The following is a 12,207-nucleotide window of genomic DNA, read 5'->3' as shown; positions in this document are numbered from 1 at the left end:
TGTGTGTGTGTGTGTGTGTGTGTGTGTGAAATGACTGTTCATTAGCATGATCAGTAATGCGATACCACACACCTTCATGCCTACAACGCTCCACTTCAAACACACACACACACACACACACACACACACACACACAGTGGCATAGGAAGGGCATTTTGAGTGTTTTAACTGATCAGGAGCTAAACACACACATGGTATAACAGCTTATCCAAGATGTTGCTAATTTACTCTGGATCTTTGGTGTGTAAAATTCATGCCCATGCACCATTAGTCCACTTCTATAACTGTTTACTATAAAGTCAAGCAGTGTTAAGTGTGTTAAAAGGAACTTGAGTATGAGCATCAGTAGAGTTTTAACTTGAAGTCAATGTATATGAAGTTATGAACTGTTCATGATGGAGATTTGAATGTAAACTGTTCTTAGCAGTTGCAGTCTTTAGGCTATCCAAGGACAAACATCCAACGTAAACCCATGGTGATCTGTAGGCTATCCATGCGAGGTCATCCACAGCAGAGTTATTTTCAGGTGAATGAGGCTCCAAGCAGAAGTGGGTCCATCAGGATGGATCAGGCCTGTCCAGAGGGCAGAATGAGACAGGATCACTGACTGGTATCTCAGGAGTATTCAAGATGGCGCCGGTGAGCTTGGCTGCCGTCACAACTGCTCAGACCACACTTTATTTATTTTTGTTTATTTTTTGCATCTTATTTCTATTGGTTTAAAATCCACTCACCTATCACTGTTTTTAACACTGGATCCATGCTGGCCGAGCGAGATCCTGAAGAGAAACAAAGGATGTGACCTGAAGTGGTGGCCTTGATGAAAACGAGCCAGCATCAGGAACAAGCTGAGGGCTCGCGCACACCATGCTTCCTTGCCTAGCATCCTATTAGCCAACATCCATTCTCTGGAGAACAATCTCAATGACCTCAGGGCCAGGGTTAAGTTCCAGAGGGACATTCGGGACTGCAACTTTCTCTGCTTCATTGAGACATGGCTGAAACCAGCGGTACTGGACCATGTCATCCAGCCGGCCAAGTTCTTCTAGGCTCACTGCATAGACAGAACAATGGAGTCAGGAAGTCAAGGGGAGGTGGAGTCAGTGCCGTTCATATATGTACACTATTATGTGAACTACATGAGGCTCTCACTAAACACCAGACTCACCACCAGGACACTGCACTCATTGTGGTAGGGCACTTTAACAGTTTGAACCTAAAACTTCCACCAACACCAGGGGTGAAAGGATCCTGGACCATTGCTGCACTCTGTTATATGACATATGGACCAATTGGTGGCTGCTTTGCAGGACACCCTAGACGACACAGACTGGCACATGTTCAGGCATAGCTCTGATGACATCAGAGTGTTTATGTGGGATTTATCTGGAAACTGGACAGTCCACAAACCCATCGTCAGAAAGTCTCCTAGCCAGAGGCCGTGGGTGGATAAAACCATCCACAATGCTCATATTGCAGCCTATTACGCAGGGCTCACCACCGGGAATGACCGGACGAGTACAAGGCTGCATCCTACAACATGTGAAGAGTGGCGAAGGAGCTGAAGTGCCACTATGGGAGGAAACTAGAGTCACAGTTCCAACAGGGTGGCTATAGGAGCATATGGCAGGGACTGAGAACAACAACGGATTATAAAACACCATCTTCCAGAATGGTGAATGCAGACGCTGCTCTGGTGGAGGAGCTGAACACTATTTACGTTAAGGTTAGAGGCTGCAGCTAACGGAACTAGCAGTGCTAACAGCACGAACATCATAAAGAGCATGAATGGCTGCATGCATGCAGAGAGTGTCAGAGTAGGAAATGTTTTCATCATCTCGGAGCACGATTTGAGGAAGTCTTTCAGGAGAGTGAACACCAGGAAGGCAGCAGGACCAGTCAGCATCTCAGGTCGGGTCCTCCCAGCCTCTGTTCACAGAGATGTTCAACCTCTCCCTGACACAGTCGGTAATCCCCACATGCTTCAAAACGCCACAACCATGCCAAAATGCACAGATTATTAGTGTTTATTGTTAATGAAACTATTACTAATCAAGAGTTGAATGTACTCTGTTTACCAGAAATATGGATTAAACCGAATGAGTGTGTAGCATTAAATGAAGCTATTCCTCCTGGATACAGCTATATACATCAGCCCCATCTAACTGGCAGACAAGGAGGTATTGCAGTTATTTATAATTATAAGGGCAGTGGTGGCTCAACAGTTACAGCTCTGGGTTACTGATCAGAAGGTCAGGGGTTAAAGCCCAGCACAGACAAGCTGCCACTGTTGAGCAATGCCCTTAACCCTATCTGTTTCAGGGGTGCTGTATCATGGCTGACCCTGCGCTGTAACCCCAGCTACCTGACAAGGATATGTGAAAAAAAGACTTTCACTGTGCTGTAATGTATATGTGACAAAGACTTCTTCTTCTTAATCTAGACATCACACAAAAGCCTAGACATAAATTCACAGTGTTATAAGTTCTTTATACTAACAAATGTATCCACAAAAAAATAAGTCTACCCAATCGTTTCCGCTAATTATTATTTACAAAGCCCCGGGGCCTGATATTTGCCTGTCTTCAATGTTGATTTTGCCTTGCCCTTTGGATTATATTCTCATCAAATAATGCTCTTAACTGTACTTACATCCATCCAAAATCTCATTACATGACAGTACCTAAATTGTTTAAACTAGCAGTTACAATATAAATATTATTAATAGAGTACTAGACAGTACTTAAAGCAAATGAAACGCCCAGGAATACGTTTTGGAAGTCCATTTGGCCCTTCTAGATCCCCCCCCATTATTTTCTCCCTAATTTGGTCACGTATGAGAGAGTATGCCCCTCCCACCCAGAAAGAACAGTCAATTTTGCTCCCTTGTATCTTGGCCATGGATGACTGTGGCATCGTCAGGATTCAAGCTATAGATCTCCTGACAATAGATGGTCCATTTGGATGTTTACAGAAGCTTTAGAAAGCCTGTGTTTCACATCTAGAAGTACACCACTTTCATTATTAATTTACTTTTAGGACAGGAAGAGGGGCTTGCTCACTCCACTCCACACCTTGACCTGATAGTAGTGTGAAGTGGTTGTTTAATAGGTAAGACTCTGGGCTATTATTCAGAAGGTTGTGAGATCATTATATCTCCTTTCAGTGGATTTTCTAAATAAGGTGTTTACATGCAACAAAATTTCCAGTGACAACATGCATATTACAAGGGTGGGAATCAGAATCAGATTGTGGTGTTTATATGACTCAATACTAATTAGAATATTGCCAAATTCTGAGAAATTTTGGAATTTTGTTGTGCATGTAAATGTAGTCAACGATACAGTGCCCCTGGAACAGATATGACCCAAAAGTGGCAGAAGTTTGCTGGTGGTTCTCAAACTCATCTCATAACCTTCTGATCAGTAACCTAGTAACTTCTGAGTACCACTGCCTTCCTGTATATGTGATTAAGGCATCCTCAATTCCCCTCCTATCTGTGTATGCAAACCACATGGGTCTATCTCTTCTGCCCTAACCTTATGTCCTGCATGTTACTTTATCTCCTGAGGAGTTTTCCATGTGGGTACTGGAACTACAGTGAACTCCTTCCACAACTGAATGATAGGGGTTCTAGAGCTGTTTATATGCCATCTACAAATCTACTCATTGACCCAACAACAACAACAACAACAATAGCCCAACAGGTATGATCTTAGTTCATCTGATTCCACACATCAGCATTCCACTCTGAGGATCAGTGAGGATTCTAGAAGCACAATAATCAAAATTTAATTAATGTTCCCATTAAAACATTTGCTGTAAATGCTAGAAAAACAGACACCACAATAGGATTTTAGGCTAAACGATAAACACATTATTTAAAGTAAGGGTGTGTGATTGAACATAGCGAGGAGAGGAAATTATGACGTGTTAAAGAAAATATGCAAGCAAAGTAAACCACGGGGGTGTTGTCTAACCAGGTGGAGTTCAGTTTGTGTGTGTGTGTGTGTGTAAGTAATATTTCCTTTTTTTCTGGTAGAACCTGTCTGGTGACTCAAAATTCCTTTCCAGCCTTTCTTCTTTCCATCTTTCATTTCCTCTGTTTCTCGTTTATTCTTTTAAGGAGGTATTTTAATTGGGTTACACCACCTTTAGACAACACACACACACACTGTTACAGGGATTAGAGATTGTGAAAGCTATTATTTATGGAGGTTTTGGTTTGAATCATGGTGGTGCCTGTAGGTGGGTATTCATTTTATAGTGCAATTTTTTTCGTTGCTTGTTTCTTCACCTGTGCAGGTACCATAGCATTGTAGAGCAACTGCAGAAAATATTATATTAATGTTACATTATAATTAACACAAAGTACTATAATTGTATTGTGTATGGATACATACCCTCACCTCCCTCAGGGGAGTGCTGATTTTAGGTAAAGTGGTGAATCAGTTAACTGGTTATTCCACTCATCATCTGTAGGCAGTTGTGTCAATCCTCCACCTGGGCAATCATAACTGAACACATAAACTCATAAATACTTCCAGTTGATGTTAGTTGTGAAGGCAACAGAAGTTTGGTCACATGTAAGATTTTAATTTAGAACAGAATTTTAACTGTAGCTCATTTAGATGTTCTTCATACTGTAGCTAATTTTATAAATGTTTATTCTAGTGTCATGGTCACATGACTTTTATTGTTGCAGTCGCCATAAGATGGCTAAAATAATTTTTTGGCAGCAGCAGTAGTAGGTAAAACTTTTGATGATTGTCGTAAACTTTTGTCTTATTTTCTGATTTTTTTATTTAACTTTCTAACTTTTTACTCATCTTGAAATTTACATCAATATTTTTTCTTATTATCTCAACATTTTGACGTATTATACACCAATTCAGACTTATCTCAAAATACTACTTTTGTCTCTCTAAAGTCTAATTATTTTTTAAAATCAAAATTCTAATAGATTGTATAACAATTCAGCATTTTTTTCTCAAAATTCTGGATGGTATAGACAAGTGATCAACTGCTGAGGATGGTACTCTTAAGTTGACTGTCTTTGTTAAGAAAAATATATATATTTAAATTAAAACCATTGTAATAATTTGCTGTTTTATTTTTTAAAAAACTAAAATAGGTGAATCAACACCACAACATTTAGACTCAAGTAGTTTCATAACATAGAATCATAGGATAGTAATGACTATAACATCAAAATTTGGAGGAGGAGTAGCACAAACTGCACTTAGATGGAAGCATTTTCTGCATGTTATTGTAACTTTTGACCAGTAGGTTGCTTGTATTTTTTCTCATTTGTAAGTCGCTTTGGATAAAAGCGTCTCCTAAGTGAATAAATGTAAATGTAAATGTAAATGTAGGTGGTACTGCCATGAAATTTGTTGCATAGCCTCTGGTCATGGTCCTGAAGTTGCCTACCAAGTTTTGTGACAGTGCTCAAAGTAATTGGTGAGATACAGCCTCACATCCTGTGTGGCGGTTTCATTGTCAGATGTGTTGGCCCATTACAGGCAAACCATTTGGAGTATTCAAAATTATTTTAATACATGTTCTGAGGCTTACTCTGCAGACGATGTGTACCAAATTGAAATTCAGGAATCAGTGAAATTGCTCAGATGGTGTACTTACGATAGTGCCCCAAAATGAACAGTTAAAACCCTGGGCAACAAATGGCCTCTCAGTGTACATTTCTTTCATAAACAAGGGAATATATCGAACATTTCAAAGCTTACATAAAAAGAAAAACACAGACTAAAACAGAGGCTTTTTTTTAAACACAGTGCTGTGGAAAAAAAAAAACGTTTTTCTGATTTCTTCTGTTTTTGTGTATATCTCATATTAAATCATTTTTGATCCTAAAACAAAATACAACATAAAAAAGGCAACCTGAGTAAACACACAATATAGTTTTTTATTGAAGCAAATAAAATTATCCAACACCTATCACCTATGTGAAAAAAAAAAAAATTCTTCTCCATTCGGATTTTCTGGTAGAGAGCAGAATTCATGTTTCCCTCAATTACTGCAAGTTGCCCAGACCCTGAAGCAGCAGAGCATCCCCACACCATCACACTTCCTCCACTATACTTGACCGTAGGTATGATGTTCTTTTTTGTAATTCTGTGTTTGGTTTATGCCAGATGTAACGAAACTCCTGTCTTCCAAACAGTTCCACTTTCACCTCATCACTCAACAGAACATTCTCCCAAAAGGTTTGAGGATCATCAAGGTGTGTTTTGGTGAAATTCAGATGAGCCTTAATGTTCTTCTGGGTTAGCAGTGGTTTTCACCTCGCCACTCTTCCATGGAGCCATTTTCGCCGAGTGTCTTTCTGATAGTGGAGTCATGAACAAGCCATTGATGTAAGAGAGGCCTGTAGGTCCTTTGATCTTGTCCTTGGTTCTTTTGTGACTTCCTGGATGAGTCGTCGCTGTGCTCTTGGAGGAATTTTGGAAGGTCGGACACTTCTGGGAAGGTTCACTACTGTGCCGAGTTTTTCCATTTGGAGACAACGGTTCTCACTGTGGTTATTTGGAGTCGCAGAACCTTTGAAATAGATTTGTAACCCTTCCTAGACTGATGTATTTCAATCACCTTCTTCCTCATCATTACTGGAATCTCACACTACTCAAAGCCCGCGACGCTGCCTTCAGGTCTGGTAATAGAGCTCTGTACAGAGCTGCCCGTGCCAACCTGAAAGGTGGTATTAAGGAAGCTAAGGCAGCCTATAAGAAGAGCATAGAGTCCCACCTGTCCAGCAAAAATAAACGGGAGGTGTGGCAGGGCATACAGAACATCACGAACTACAGAGGCCGTGAGGCGACAACAGGAGACCTGAGTGCGATGCTGGCAGAAGAGCTAAATTGCTTCTTTGCTCGCTTTGAAACATCACAACAACAGCACTCATCTGCTCCAGCCCCACCTCCACCCTCATCTGGCCCCCGCACCAGTCCAGCCCTGCCTCCATCCCCTTTTGGTTCCTGCGCCACTCTACTTACTGTGAGGGAACACGATGTTAGACGGATGTTTCTGGCACTGAACCCCAGGAAGGCTGCTGGCCCAGACGGTGTACCTGGTAAGGTGCTCAGATCATGTGCCCACCAGCTTGCCCACATCTTTACCAGAATTTTCAATCTCTCCCTGGCCCAAGCAGTCATCCCGGCCTGCCTAAAATCAGCCATAATCATCCCAGTGCCAAAGAAGTCGCCCACCACTAGCCTGAATGATTATCGTCCTGTGGCCCTCACTCCAGTTATCATGAAGTGCTTTGAGAGATCGGTTCTTCAGCACATCAAGGACTACCTCCCCCCAGATTTCGATCCTTTTCAATTTGCTTATCGTGCAAACAGATCCACAGAGGATGCTATCGCCGTAGCTGTCCACTACGTGTTGAGACATCTAGAGCAGCAACAGAGCTACGTCCGGATGCTTTTTGTGGATTACAGTTCGGCTTTTAACACAATAATTCCGGACATTCTCATCACCAAATTGGTCACCCTTGGCCTCCCCCGCCTCACGTGTGCCTGGATAAAGGACTTTCTCACCAACAGGTCCCAGACAGTGAGACTCGAACCCCACCTCTCCTCCACTCGCACGTTGAGCACAGGTTCTCCACAGGGCTGTGTGTTGAGCCCCCTCCTGTACTGTCTCTACACATACGACTGTAGACCAGTCCACAACAATAATCTTATCATCAAGTTTGCTGACGACACCACAGTGGTCGGACTCATCTCAAAAGGAGATGAGGCAGCCTACAGAGAGGAGGTCCTAAACTTGGCAGCCTGGTGTTCAAAGAACAATCTGACTCTAAACACCAAGAAAACCAAGGAACTCATTGTAGACTTCAGAAAGCACAACACTGAGTTGGCCCCCCTTTTCATTAATGGTGAGTGTGTGGAGAAGGTCCACACCGTCCGGTTTCTTGGCGTCCTTATCTCTGCAAACATCTCCTGGACGGACAACATCACAGCGGTTATCAAGAAGGCTCAAACGCGGCTACACTTCCTGAGGGTTCTCAGGAAGTACAATCTGGACTCCAATCTGCTGCTGATCTTCTACCGCTCGTCCGTCGAGAGCCTGCTGACATACTGTATCACGGTGTGGTACGGTAGCTGCACCGCAGCAGACAGGGAGAGGCTTCAGAGAGTAGTAAGAGCAGCACAGAAGGTCATCGGCTGCCCTCTCCCCTCCCTGATGGATATTTACACTTCCCGTTGCCTCAGCAGAGGAAAAACCATCATTAAGGACAGTTCTCACCCTGGCTTTGAGCTGTTCAATCTGTTGCCCTCAGGGAGACATTACAGGTGCATCAAAACAAGGACTAGTAGATTTAAGAATAGTTTCTTCCCGAAAGCTATTACCATTATAAACACATACATGTACTGAGTTCACAGCATATGTATATAGTGTCTCAAAACTGTGCATTTCATAGTACCTCCCCCATCCACCCCAATATCTTGTTTATTTATCTTGTTTATTTATCTTGTTTATTTATCTGTTTATTCTTCTTGTTTATTGAATGTACGTTTGCACGGAACAAAAAGGAGTGGCTCTTAATTTCATTGTACATGTGTATAGTGACAATAAAAGGCATTCATTCATTCATTCATTCTTTCAGTTTTAGTGTAATGTGTTACTGGGTAAGATCTTTTAACCAAATTCCTGCTGTTGAAAAAGTTTTACTTAAGTGCTGATGTGATTGAACAGGGTTTGCAGTAATCAGGCTTGGTTGTGTCTAGTCCAGCTGACCCCCATTAGAAGAAGAAGAAAACTTTATTTGTCACATATACATTAGTTGGGGTCTGAGCGCAGGGTCAGCCATAACAAGGTGCCCCTGGAGCAGAGAGGGTTAAAGGCCTTGCTCAAGGGCCCAACAGTGGCAGCTTGGTGCCGTCTGATCAGTAACCCACAGCCTTAACCCTTGAACTGCCACTGCCCATTATGAATGCAGCTTCAATTCATTAGTAACTATGGGCGCAAATACATTTTCACACAGGCCCAGTTGGTATTGAATAAATTTTTTGCTCAGTAAATAACATTATCATTTAAAAACTGTATTTTGTGTTTACTCGGATTGCCTTTGTTTTAACTTAGATTTTGTTTTAATTTCTGAAACAATTTAGTATGAGATACATAGACAGGTACAGCACATGTAAACCCACAGAATTTAAAATCAGGGACTACTGAGGTGGCTGTGGCTCAGACGGTAAAGTGGGTTGTCCACTAACTTGTCAACTTTCAAAAGAAATATGGGGGAAAATATGTCCAAGACGATGGATAACCACAAGTTCTTAAAACTGGACAGGATTCTATCAGAAAATGTCTCTCAGATTTTTATCACTCCACTGCAAAAACACCACCAAGGTTCTGATACAGATTGCTGGAGAAAATGTCTCTAATCATCCCAAATTCTAACCCTCACCCTCACCCTCCTCCTGCAGACAGAGACGTATACAGCAACAGACCCTCCTTGTTATGTAAATAGTTATTCTGCATAAACTAAAGCCATTGTTGGTCAATCCAAGAAGTTGTGAGAAATGAAAGGAGCATTGTTTCATGGTGAAACAATAAAGTATAGAATTTCTTTACTTACTTCAATGCTTATGTAAACATATACATTTATTTTAAACCAAGCTGTAATGTATACAACCTTCAGACACTTTATTTATAAACAAATAATACAACAATGAAAATTATTATACTATAAACATATAAAGGGCTACTTATATGGTTTGTTCATTTCAGGACATTCATTCCAGCTTCTCATATCTTCCAGGTCGCTTTCAAATCGTTGCATTGCACAGATTTGACCAGCAGATGTCGCTAATGTATGGAGTTTTGAAACACAGATTTGAACCAATAAGTTTAGTAAAATCTGTTTTAGTAGCACAAACGTGCGGGGGGTGGTCTCTCTGGGGGCTCGAGCCCTCTCAACATTAATTAATAAACAATTATAATATGTAAAAAGCATTTGAATTCAAATTAACATGAGAGCGTGCGCAAAACAGTAGCAAATTAATCACAATAAAGTCGGAGAATGTTCCTATTTATTTGTCCGACTCGAACCTGCTGTCAGATAGTCTCGTTGTCATGGACACAATCACGATCCGTCTCGCTTCAACATGCAGACAGGTATACTGAAACCACTAACTCTTCTGCTAACCTTTTCATACTATTACTAGTATTTTATACGCTTATCGCGGCTAGTTTTCTAGCTGATTGAGTGGGAATGTGAAGGTAAATACTAATTACTCAAGTCATTACATTTCCAGACATGCAAGTAACCTTGTTATAGTATATGTATGTTATATAGTCAGTAAAGACACGATGCTAAACAGACAGAGGCGCAGAGAATTAAAGAAAAACTGAAGAAGGAGGGAGAGAAAGGGACATCTGCCTTATCAACATGGGTGAAGAAAGGTGAGATAATATGATACAGTATATGAGATATGAGATAGTTTACAAAGATAGTTGCAACTAAGACATCATATATTTACAGAGAGTGATAGTCGGTGTTACACAGTGTTCTGTTCGAACATACACCGATTACCCCCCCCCCACCCCCACCCCCGGGGCACACCCCCCCCCTTAAAATCTCAATTTATCTTTTTAAACTGAAATTTAGAAAGCAAAAACAACGAGCTTTAAGAGTAAAAAGCCAGTTCAGCAAGCAGTGATTTGAAGAAAAAAAAAAAGCTGTTATGAGCAATTTAAGAGCAGAGAGAGATCCACACTGAAAGTTTTGCAAGCGTACAGGATAGATTCTGAGCGTCAAGGCACTTGCTTTTATCTGACACACAGTCATATTCAAAGTAATCCCAAATAGGACTCTGCCGCTTTCTTCCGACTTTCGGTACCGCCATGATGCCAGGCGAGGAGCATGGACTATGCTGTGTTCAGTTTGACATGGAATGTCGTAATTTCTGGGTTCCCAGTCGGAAATGTCAACTCTGAAAGATATTTTCTCTATGAAAGACGTTGACAAAGATGAAAACTAAGGACATTTACTCTATAATTGTATTTTATTTTAGCTAGTTTTGCAAACAGACAATACAGTTTTAGTTAGTTATCGTTTTTTTTTTCTTTAGAAATTCCTCGTTTTTATTTCGATTTCAGTTAACGACAATATTTTTTCACACCTAGTGTTCATTATTTCATTCGTTTTCATTTACAATTAGAACCTTGGTCCACATACAGCAATTTGGTAGGGTTTACAGTTTTCTCTTCCCTTCTTTTTTTAAAAATAATTTCTTTTTTTTTTATCTCAGTAAAATTTACTTGCGCGTTAAATTTGCCAAATATATCATGTACCGCTGATGTGATGGAATGAGTCAAAGGGGCATGCCACTTGATAATAACCCGCCGCAAAAATACTGTGCCTCTTGCGCTTCTTAATAAGTACTCTCTTTACTTATTTATTGCTCGAACCGGACTATATCTGTTAGCAAACACTTTTACCGTTATTATCTCTCTCTCTCTCTCTCTCTCTCTCTATATATATATATATACCCGTCGGTATATATCTTAGTTTTGAAGCTGTGATCTAAGAAACACCAATATCTCTGCCGTCGCAGAGGTGAAGTTCCTCGAACTTCTTATAAGAAATCGCTCCATGTAATACTTCTCTCAATGTAATACACGCATTTCTTATATCATTGACTCCCTTCCACACAGACAGCAATACACAATGACTTCATAAAATTCTAATTTACCTTAAGGCTGTTTTTTTGATGACTCCTACAGTCAGTGATAAGGCTGCATCGGTCTTTCGCTCTGGATAACAAAGGGCAAACCGTCTTCGCGTCAACACAAACGTCAGGGTGAAACTTTTCCACGGGCATCTGCCGGTTTTCTTGTCCAGAAAAGCTGAAAAGACTCGCGCAGCCTTGCCAGGAGACCCCAAATTGTCGTGGAAATTAGACAACACTCGTAGACTCGTCCTCTGAAGGTAAAAAAGGTTTATTACAGAAAGATGTTTAATACAGGATAGAATAAAGCAGGATAGAATAATGAGTGGAGTTAACAATAGCCTAAAACACAACTGTTAACAGCAATAAATCCTCACTTAGCTGTTGCCTGGGCTGGCGCTCTGGTGGTGTTGAAGCTTCTTTTCCCCACAGTGCTGAAATGGTCTACGTGTGAAAGGAATATCAGTTATCATATGATGATGTTATCATATACGTCTCTCATGAT

The sequence above is a fragment of the Ictalurus furcatus genome, chromosome 1 (genome assembly GCF_023375685.1).
Source record: "Ictalurus furcatus strain D&B chromosome 1, Billie_1.0, whole genome shotgun sequence".
Classification (NCBI taxonomy): domain Eukaryota; kingdom Metazoa; phylum Chordata; class Actinopteri; order Siluriformes; family Ictaluridae; genus Ictalurus; species Ictalurus furcatus.
The sequence above is the reverse complement of the archived record's forward strand: the minus strand, read 5'-3'. Positions refer to the sequence as shown.